The 8,775-nt window shown below is 32.9% G+C and overlaps 1 long non-coding RNA gene across 1 annotated transcript; it reads right to left on the bottom strand.

Annotated features, from left to right (window-relative positions):
- Positions 1 to 623: 623 nt before the first annotated feature.
- Positions 624 to 1,854, bottom strand: LOC126743059 (uncharacterized). Its single transcript, XR_007662771.1, has 2 exons — positions 855 to 1,854; positions 624 to 794 (listed from the first exon to the last, which is right to left on the bottom strand). It is a non-coding gene; the product is annotated as an uncharacterized LOC126743059 (long non-coding RNA).
- Between the last annotated feature and the right edge of the window lie 6,921 nt (positions 1,855 to 8,775).

Here is an 8,775-nt window from a genome sequence, read left to right as displayed (position 1 = left end):
TTCCGATTTTAGTTTACCATATACCGAATTTCCATAGTTTAACGATTTTTACCTTAAACAGAGACAATGTTTAAAGTAAAAAACAACCATTGTCTCTGATTTAAATAAATTTTAAATAAATTGTTCGGTTGTCGCTTTTTGCCTTTTTCATTGAATTAGAGTAGTTTGAATGAAAATTTAATAGGAATTATTAAGATGTAACCTTTTTTACCAGATCTAATAATGCACAAGATTAATAGTAATAATTAGGGTATAGTTTCTTAGTATAGTATAGGGATATACGTATCTATAGTTTGTTTGGGATTTCAATTCTTTAGAGATGTCAGATATAGGTGCTGTGATAATTTTTGCTAGAGCAGAAGGCTAGGGAAGTAATTATCTTAAAAAGAATATTTTGTTTACCTTTACATTTTTATTTAAAAAATGATTACATTAATAAAAGCATTATGATCCAGATGTGATCTCTAGTTTTAATGAAGTTTTGTAAATTGGGTACCTAAGTACAGTTCTGAATATTTTAAGTGACTACGGGAGCGGCAACAGGAGCTGAAAAGTTTATAAATCGCGCTCTGTATTTGTAATACCTTTTAAAAATGAACAAAAAAATCCATTGAAAAAAAGTGCAATTTTGTCAGATTTCATTTAATCAAAAAGTTACATAAAGTGTGTGTGTAGTAAATTATTTATTCTCTTGCAACTCCCTGAATCTTGAGCATATTTCTGTAATTTCTTCTTGTGAAGGCTTTGCCAGTTTGGGAGCCATCGGCTTTTTCTTTCGTTTTGTAGAGAAGAACCTAGAAAATGTTAAATATAAGTGATAAGTAATTCTGTATTTTTTTATAACTAAAACCCACCGAGGTTGTGTAGTGATTTTCTTGTTCGCAGGACAAACTTTGTGTTTACTAGATTCTGTTATTAGAGCTGATGATTCTTGACTACTTATCATATTATGCTTAACTGATGTTAGGAGGCCACTAATTTTTCTTAACGCAGCATCATCAACTGATGGCCAGTCAAAAGCAGACATAAAACTGATATCTTCCCTTATTTTCTTAATGGTTTCAGAACTATTACATTGTTTTAAACTAAGAAGGGGGCTTTGCAGTTCATCATTATTGTTTGTTGTATTATCATGATGAGTTATCTCCATTGGGCTATTATTACAAGTTTCGCTCATGCACAATTTATGTATATGTTTGCACATGTTGTTGTGTATTACGTAATCCATACAGTTACAGGTGTAAGAATGAACACATGACATACATGAAGAACATTTTAAATTGCACTGATGATTACCTAATTCATTCAATTTCAGAAGGTAGAAATTATTCCCAGATTCATCGGCGCCTTTGCACCCCTATTAGCAAGGCGCGCGCAAGGGCGCGCGCTCCTCCAGTAATTTCATTAAAAATTACTTATTTTAAATTTAAAACTCGTGTGCAGTAATTATTAATTATATCAGATATATTTTTTATCAACCCACGTTTAAACGTTTAACACAAGCGCCCGTACTATAGGAGATAATGCGATATTCAAATCAACAACCAAAGTGCTCCTGGCATTCTACGTATACCGCTCTCTGTCTCGCGCAAGGTACGGCTCATCTATCTTCCTCTATTTGTCGTGGGGCGCGCTCACATCCGCGTCCATAATTCGACCGAAAAGCTACTCTCGACGACCCATCTTCTCGGCTTTTATCACGCTTGTTACCGACAGCGAGGCGCGCAAAAATTTAGCGCCCCAGTTTTATGGTGGATTCGGCTTTTGTTTTAATGTTTTGTAAATCGGACCGCAGGCGGCAGGAAGACGTTTTTTGTTGTTTATTCGGCAAAATTTTGTTTTTAATTGGTTCCGTGTTCGGTGGTTTGTGTGTGTCTGAGTAACTCGAGAGTGAACAATACAATAATTATTATTAAAATTTAATAATGAATCGTGTAAGCTTTTTAATTAACTGTAATTTTTCAAATCTTTCACTGGAAGAAAAAGTAAACATTAAGACTTTAGGCAGACCTTTGCCGGATTTAAATATTACTCTCTAAGATCTGTCGCTATTTGAAGAACTGAACTAGAAATCATTTACTCAAGACCAGATTTCTCACAAAATATTGGAGCTATGAACTTGCTTTCATTTATTTTAGAAAATAATCTTGGCGAAACATTTGCCGAAACAATAAAATTATTAAATATCATTGTGACTACCCCAATGACAACTGCAGAGGCTGAGCGCAATTTTTCCATCCTTAAGCGAATAAAAACCTTCCTGAGAAGTACTATGCTTAATAAAAGACTTAATGCTCTAGCCATGATGTCCATCAATAGACATTTAGTGATGGAAATAAACAATTTTGATGAAAAAGTAATGGAAAGATTTATAAATATGAAAGACCGTCGAGCAGATTTTACTTTTAAGAAGTAGCTTAAGTACCTATTGAACATTTATTAATAAGTATAATTTTTCTTCACGTTTTAAAGTTACTTGTTATTGATTTTAAAACCGCAGAGAGGTGGCAAAAATATTTTCGTGCGAGGTTCCGTGATGTGTAAATGCGATTGTTTTGTAACAATGTTCTTTATTTTTGATTGCCAAATTAAGACATTTATGTACAAACTTTTTGTGATTATACCATGATGACTGCAAACCGTCATGTCTCAGATATTATAACATATACTTAGGTACGTCCAGTTATATTTTTTTATTTATTAGTAAGTATATATTTATTTGGATTTGCGCGCCCCTCCATAGTTACATGTCACGAGCCGCCACTGCCCAGATTGAATTTTCCAACCATCTTCAACACTTATTATATGTATATCTGCTTTTACTGCTGCAATATGACTTTTGTTAATTTTGCTGATTTTGTGTGTTATTTTTCCTTTTTCCAGCTTTATAATCCTACCGAATTGCTTGCCTCTGATATACTTTAATAGTACATGCACAGTTTTATCCAATCTCCTGCAAGTTGTCCCTAAAAGAAATTGTGTTTAACAAGACACTTATCACTAAATACTAATAACTGTTGAGTACAACTTTATGTAATTAAAATTCAACAGTTCTTTAATTAAAGTGGATCAGACCGCAATAAAGCTTCCTAATGATGCTTTAAAATTATTTGCATTTGGTTCTTGCCGAAGGAAACACAACATCTTATATACCTTAAAAAAACAATCAGAATGAGACTAAAAATTATCCCGTTAAATTATTTTGGGCAACGAGAAAACATAGACCATATATTATACCTCTATTTGTTCTGATTTATCTTTAATTAATGATATTTTGGAATGCCAAGCTCTGTCGATATGCCATATGCATAAAAGCTTTTTGGTTTCAGAAACATCCATTACAGAACTCCATGCAGCAAAATATTGCTCGGCATCGTCACTCATAAATGTAGTTGCTCTTATATTTCCTATGCTACTTTTTAAAGCCAAAATAAAATATTATAATACTACATAATCCTCCCTATTAGCAAACAAAAATCCAACAGGAAAGCCTTCACCATAATTATCCACCACCAAAACAGTAATTAAATTAAAATCCTAAAGATTAGTTCCATGCGTTGCATCCATACAAATAATGCCTCCAGACCCAAGTTTTTGTAACATCTGACCTCGGTATCTTGTCATGATTCCCATCAAAAAATCCTCTTTTTTTAAAGACAATCCTGAGTCCAATTCTCCTTGCTTCTTATATAAAATTACAGGATTTTTTTCTGATTTTTGCGTTTCATCAACCCACATGGCAATGCTTATGGCATCATTGGGATCTTTTATGGGTGTATCATGTAAATTGTAAGCTTGGGCAATATTATGGATGTCATTCTTAGTGGTCAAGTGAATCCTTTAAAAAGTTTCATCCACACTTTCCCAAATATTATTCAATATTCGGGAATAATGTGTGTATATTGTATTAATATTATTAATACAATATTATAATATTATTAATACAATTGTATTAATATATATTGTGTGTAAGGAATGCCTAAAAATAAATAAACATAAACATCACTTAGGTTTAATTAAGTTTTAGATAATATTTTAATTACCTTGTATCAATTGTTGTGCTATCTTATTTTTATCATTTATGGATAATGAAACATAGGCCATTTTTTTTCATTCTCACAATGATTTTTAAAAGAGGTTACTTTTACACCTTGAGAAATATGCTTAATTATCAGGGCTGAAGTACAGGAAGCATTAATTTTGCATGAGCCCTGCCCTTTAGGGCACATTTCCTTTTTGCTGCTGCCAAAACTTTCCTTTTACCAGTTCGATTACAATAGTAATAAATGCACCTTGTCTAATTTTTTTTATACCCTATGCTTTTACCCATACTGCCACACATTTGCTTTCCTCCTGATTTTTCCATTTTTTAAATTCTATAAAAAATAATTTCAGACATATATACAGGGTGTCCCAGCGAAAACAAAACAGAGGTATTTTTGGTATGAAAAAAAAATTTTTTTTACAAAAATCTCGAACACGTGGATTTTATTTTCGAGGGGGACAACTTTTCCTTACCAAGGCACCCTCATACCAGTAACCCTCTTCGAGGGGGTGGGATCACCCCTAAAATCTTAAATAGAAAGAGGGGTCGTGTGATACCTTATTTTAAAGGTCTTTTAATTCTGAATATAACTGCCAAATTTGAAGTGGCTAAAATTTTTTATCCGGATATGACAGCTTGTCAAAATTGTAGAAACAGCGAAAATGAAAAAGGTATTTTGAACTCTGTTTTGGATAATATTTTTAAAAGAATAAGGAAGTCCTAATTTCAAAGGGGTCACTTATTAATTAAGAGGCCACCCTAATACCTGGAACCCTTTACGAGGGGTTGAAAGCACCCCTTAAATCTTAAATAGAAAAAGGGGTCGTGTCATTCCTTCTTTTGAAGGTCTTTTTACTCTGAATTTAAATGGTGACTTCTGAGTGACTGATGGATATCTTGTGGATATAAAAATAGCAAGAAATATCTTTACTGCCAGTAAAAGTGGAGAGATAAGAAATACCTACCCTTTTCCTTTTGTGTCTTTTAAATAAAACAAGTTTATTTAAATTACGTCAATTTATTAAATGTTCAAATTGTGCCCCGCCTACTTCCATGCAGGAATACAGGTTTTGCTCAAAACGATGCCTGACGTTTTGTAGAACTTCAGGTGTTATCATCTGACACTCATTTATAATTCTCTGGCGTAAGTCTTCTAGGGTGTCTGGTTGGATAGCGTAAACTTTTGTTTTTAAATGCCCCCATAAAAAAAAATCTAATGGGGTTAAATCGGGTGACCTAGCTGGCCATTCCATAAAAGGTCCTCTCCTTCCAATCCAACGATCAGGAAATATCTCATCAAGATATTGCCTCACACCAGCAGCATAATGTGGAGGCGCTTCGTCTTGTTGGAAAACGACTTGATCATCATCAGAATGATTTCCGCCTTCCATTATTTCTACTATTCTTGGATATACGGCATTTTCCAAGAGATCTCGGTACATTTCTCCATTCAAATTTCCGGGCAGAAAAAATGGACCAACAATGGAGCCGCCCAAGATTCCCGCCCAAACATTTAACTTCTCAGGGAACATTCATACCCAAGTTCACGAAACTGGCCCGGATTTGCATTTGACCAGTAGCGGCAGTTATGACGATTTACGTTGCCATTAAGAAAAAAGTACATTCATCTGAAAACAAATGTTGTAAATAAGACGCGGATTAACAGTTATCATATCACTAAGCGATTCACAAAATTGCACTCGTCTGTGAAAATCGTCCTCCTTCAGTTCTTGCACCAGATGAATTTTGTAAGCATGGAATTTATTATGCTTAAGTATCCTATGAACACTACTTTTGCTTACTCTTGTACTCGTCGCCAGTTTTCTGACACTTATTCCTGGCTCGGCATGAAGTTGACCTAGGACAGTTATTTGCATTGCTTCATTGACAACAACAACATTTTGAACCTCACGCTTTTTATTTAAGACACTGCCAGATTCCCTAAATTTAGCAACTATTTCTAGAACGTATTTTCTGTTGACTCGTTTTTCTGGATGAAGGTCATTAAATTCTTGTACCGTTTAATTGGCACAATTGTTATGCCGAAAGAAAAACTCTATCATCTCAACCCTCTCTGCAGTAGAATAAACCTTTGCTAACAGTGTTTCAACACGTAAAAGACTGGGTAATAATTTAAAACTATTTAAATAAATGCTGCTTTATGAAAAAAGTACCAATGATATTTAGCAAGCTAAATAAATTATTCAGATACTTGTGTTTGCATTTTATTTGGTATTTTGTTTTTATTTATAATATGCTGATAAGGTGTAATAACAATAATATTAACAATACTAATACATTTTTAATCATGTTTTAATGATCCAATAAAAAAAATTGTAAGAAAGGGTTTCAGGCATAAAGGTTTATTTAAAGCATTTTTTCCAGAATTTTATTTGGCTTTTATATCCAGAAGAAATCCATCAGTCACTCAGAAGTCACCATTTAAATTTAAAGTGAAAACGCTTTCAACATAAGGTATAACACGATCCCTCTTTCTGTTTAAGATTTAAGGGGTGCTTTCAACCCCTCGTAAAGGATTCCAGGTATTAGGTGGCCTCTTAATTAATAAGTGACCCCTTCGAAAATAGGATTTCCTTGTTCTTTTAAAAATATTATTCAAAAAAGAGTCCATAATACCTTTTTCATTCTCGCTGTTTCCGCAATTTTGACAAGCTGTTTTATCCAGAGAAATAATTTTAGCTACTTCAAATTTGGCAGTTATATTCAGAATTAAAAGACCTTTAAAATAAGGTATCATACGACCCCTCTTAGGATTTTAGGGGTGATTCCACTCCCTCGAAGGGGGTTGCTGGTATGAGGGTGCCTTGGTAAGGAAAAGTTGTCCCCCTCAAAAATAAAATCGACGTGTCCGAGATTTTTGAAAATTTTTTTTTTTTCATACCGAAAATAGCTCTCTTTTGTTTTCGCTGGGACACCCTGTATATCAAAATATATATACAAACTTTCAATGTTTTCAAACTTCTTGCAAAATATTATGTTTCAACTCTAAATGATAACGAAGGCTTTTTAATCTAGTACAGTTAAAATGGCACATTTCTTCCAAGCATCTCAATTGATTTAACCTTTTTTTTCCATTATTTCTTTGTTTTTTTCTGATGTTTTTTCATATGTTTTTGTGTAGCCGATGATGTTTCTGTAAGCAGCCATATTCTAAAAAAAACATTATCTTAAGTATAAAACATTATACTTAAGTCTTAATAAATATCATATAAAAAAACAATTTACCGAAAAAGCTTTTATTTGATTAAAAAAATACAAACCTTGACTTTTGTCTCCACTTTCACGACCTTGGTTATTGCTCTGTAATAAAACTTCAACAGTTTGATCTGGTTTTGGAATGAATTCCACATGTTTCACTGAAGTTTTGACAATTCCTAATAATACTTTATGCGCCTCATTTTTGTTTGAACAGTTTTTTTCTTCATTTCCTGAAAATTTATTTTTTATCAGATAATTAATATACCTTGTCACATTTAGACTGGTAAAGAAACACATTTACCAGTTTTATGGAAGCACTTTCAACTTCCATGATCCATGCTGGTCTGTATTAGGGTTACTAACCTTGACTTTCATGACTAACTTTAATGCTTTGCTTTTTGGTGGGTTTATCTTCTTCAATGTTTACATGTTGACTTTTTAAATACCTTCTGAGGCTACTAGAATAAAATTTTATACATAGGCTCATACTTTTCTTTCAAATACTTACTACACTCATTATAACTATGTTGGACCTTTAAATGTCTTCTAAAATTCCATGCCGAAGAGAAGTGTTTTTGGCAAATATGACATGATAGATTTGTATTAATTTCCATCACGTAAAAACATAAATAATTTACCACAGAAGAAATAAATTAGATATCAATAAACGATCACACTTTCCGACTTAAATTTGCGATATATTTTTGACAATGATCAATCAAAAGTTGCTTTCTATCTATCTTCTTCTCTCAATAATCAAAATAAAAATACTATTTAAGAAGAAACCTAACCTCTTTACTCGCGAAATGTCAAAACGGTCAAGAAGAAAACTCAATTTTAACCAATAACACACCATGGAAGCTCAAAGTGAATTCAAGGCTTCTGACTGGCTGATGTATGTTCTGTCTCCAGACGTTAGTTATTAAATAGTGCGCTGTTATATGAGGATCGACAAGAGATTGGCTATGACTAGGTGAATCCCCGAAGTGAAAAACTGAAAAAGTCCCCGTAAATCACAGAACACAAAGAGGAAAATTGTCTTGGTCCTTGGTCTGTTTTCTGTGCCGTAAATTACGAATAACACGTTGTTAATTCGATATTATAATAAGGTTATTTTGTTCTATTTTATAAAGTGAGGATTATTAGTGCTATTTCACGTTGTTTATTTGATTTCAATATTACAAACTTCTTGTTGTTTTATAGAAACTTTTGTGTGAGTATTAATAGTGCTATAGATTTTTCTTATTACAGGTAGGTAGTGTTTTTAAAGTGGCAAAAGTTGGGTTTCAAAAATTGCATAACAAATGTAATTTTTCACATCTTATAAATTCTAAATTTCTTAATTGCCCCGTCAAAAACGTTTTTTTTTTGGGTAGATATTTTCACCATGGACTTACATTTAGTGATGACAGCGATACCGCCGGGCCGTCATGGTTAACTTCTCCAGTGCCAAAGAAAAGAAAATATTCCCAAAAATATAAAGAGGAGTGGGAAAAAGTCCCTGAATTTAA

The sequence above is a fragment of the Anthonomus grandis genome, chromosome 12, assembly GCF_022605725.1.
Source record: "Anthonomus grandis grandis chromosome 12, icAntGran1.3, whole genome shotgun sequence".
In the NCBI taxonomy this organism is placed as follows: domain Eukaryota; kingdom Metazoa; phylum Arthropoda; class Insecta; order Coleoptera; family Curculionidae; genus Anthonomus; species Anthonomus grandis.
Note: the sequence above shows the minus strand (reverse complement) of the source record. Positions and strands in the feature narration are given on the sequence as shown.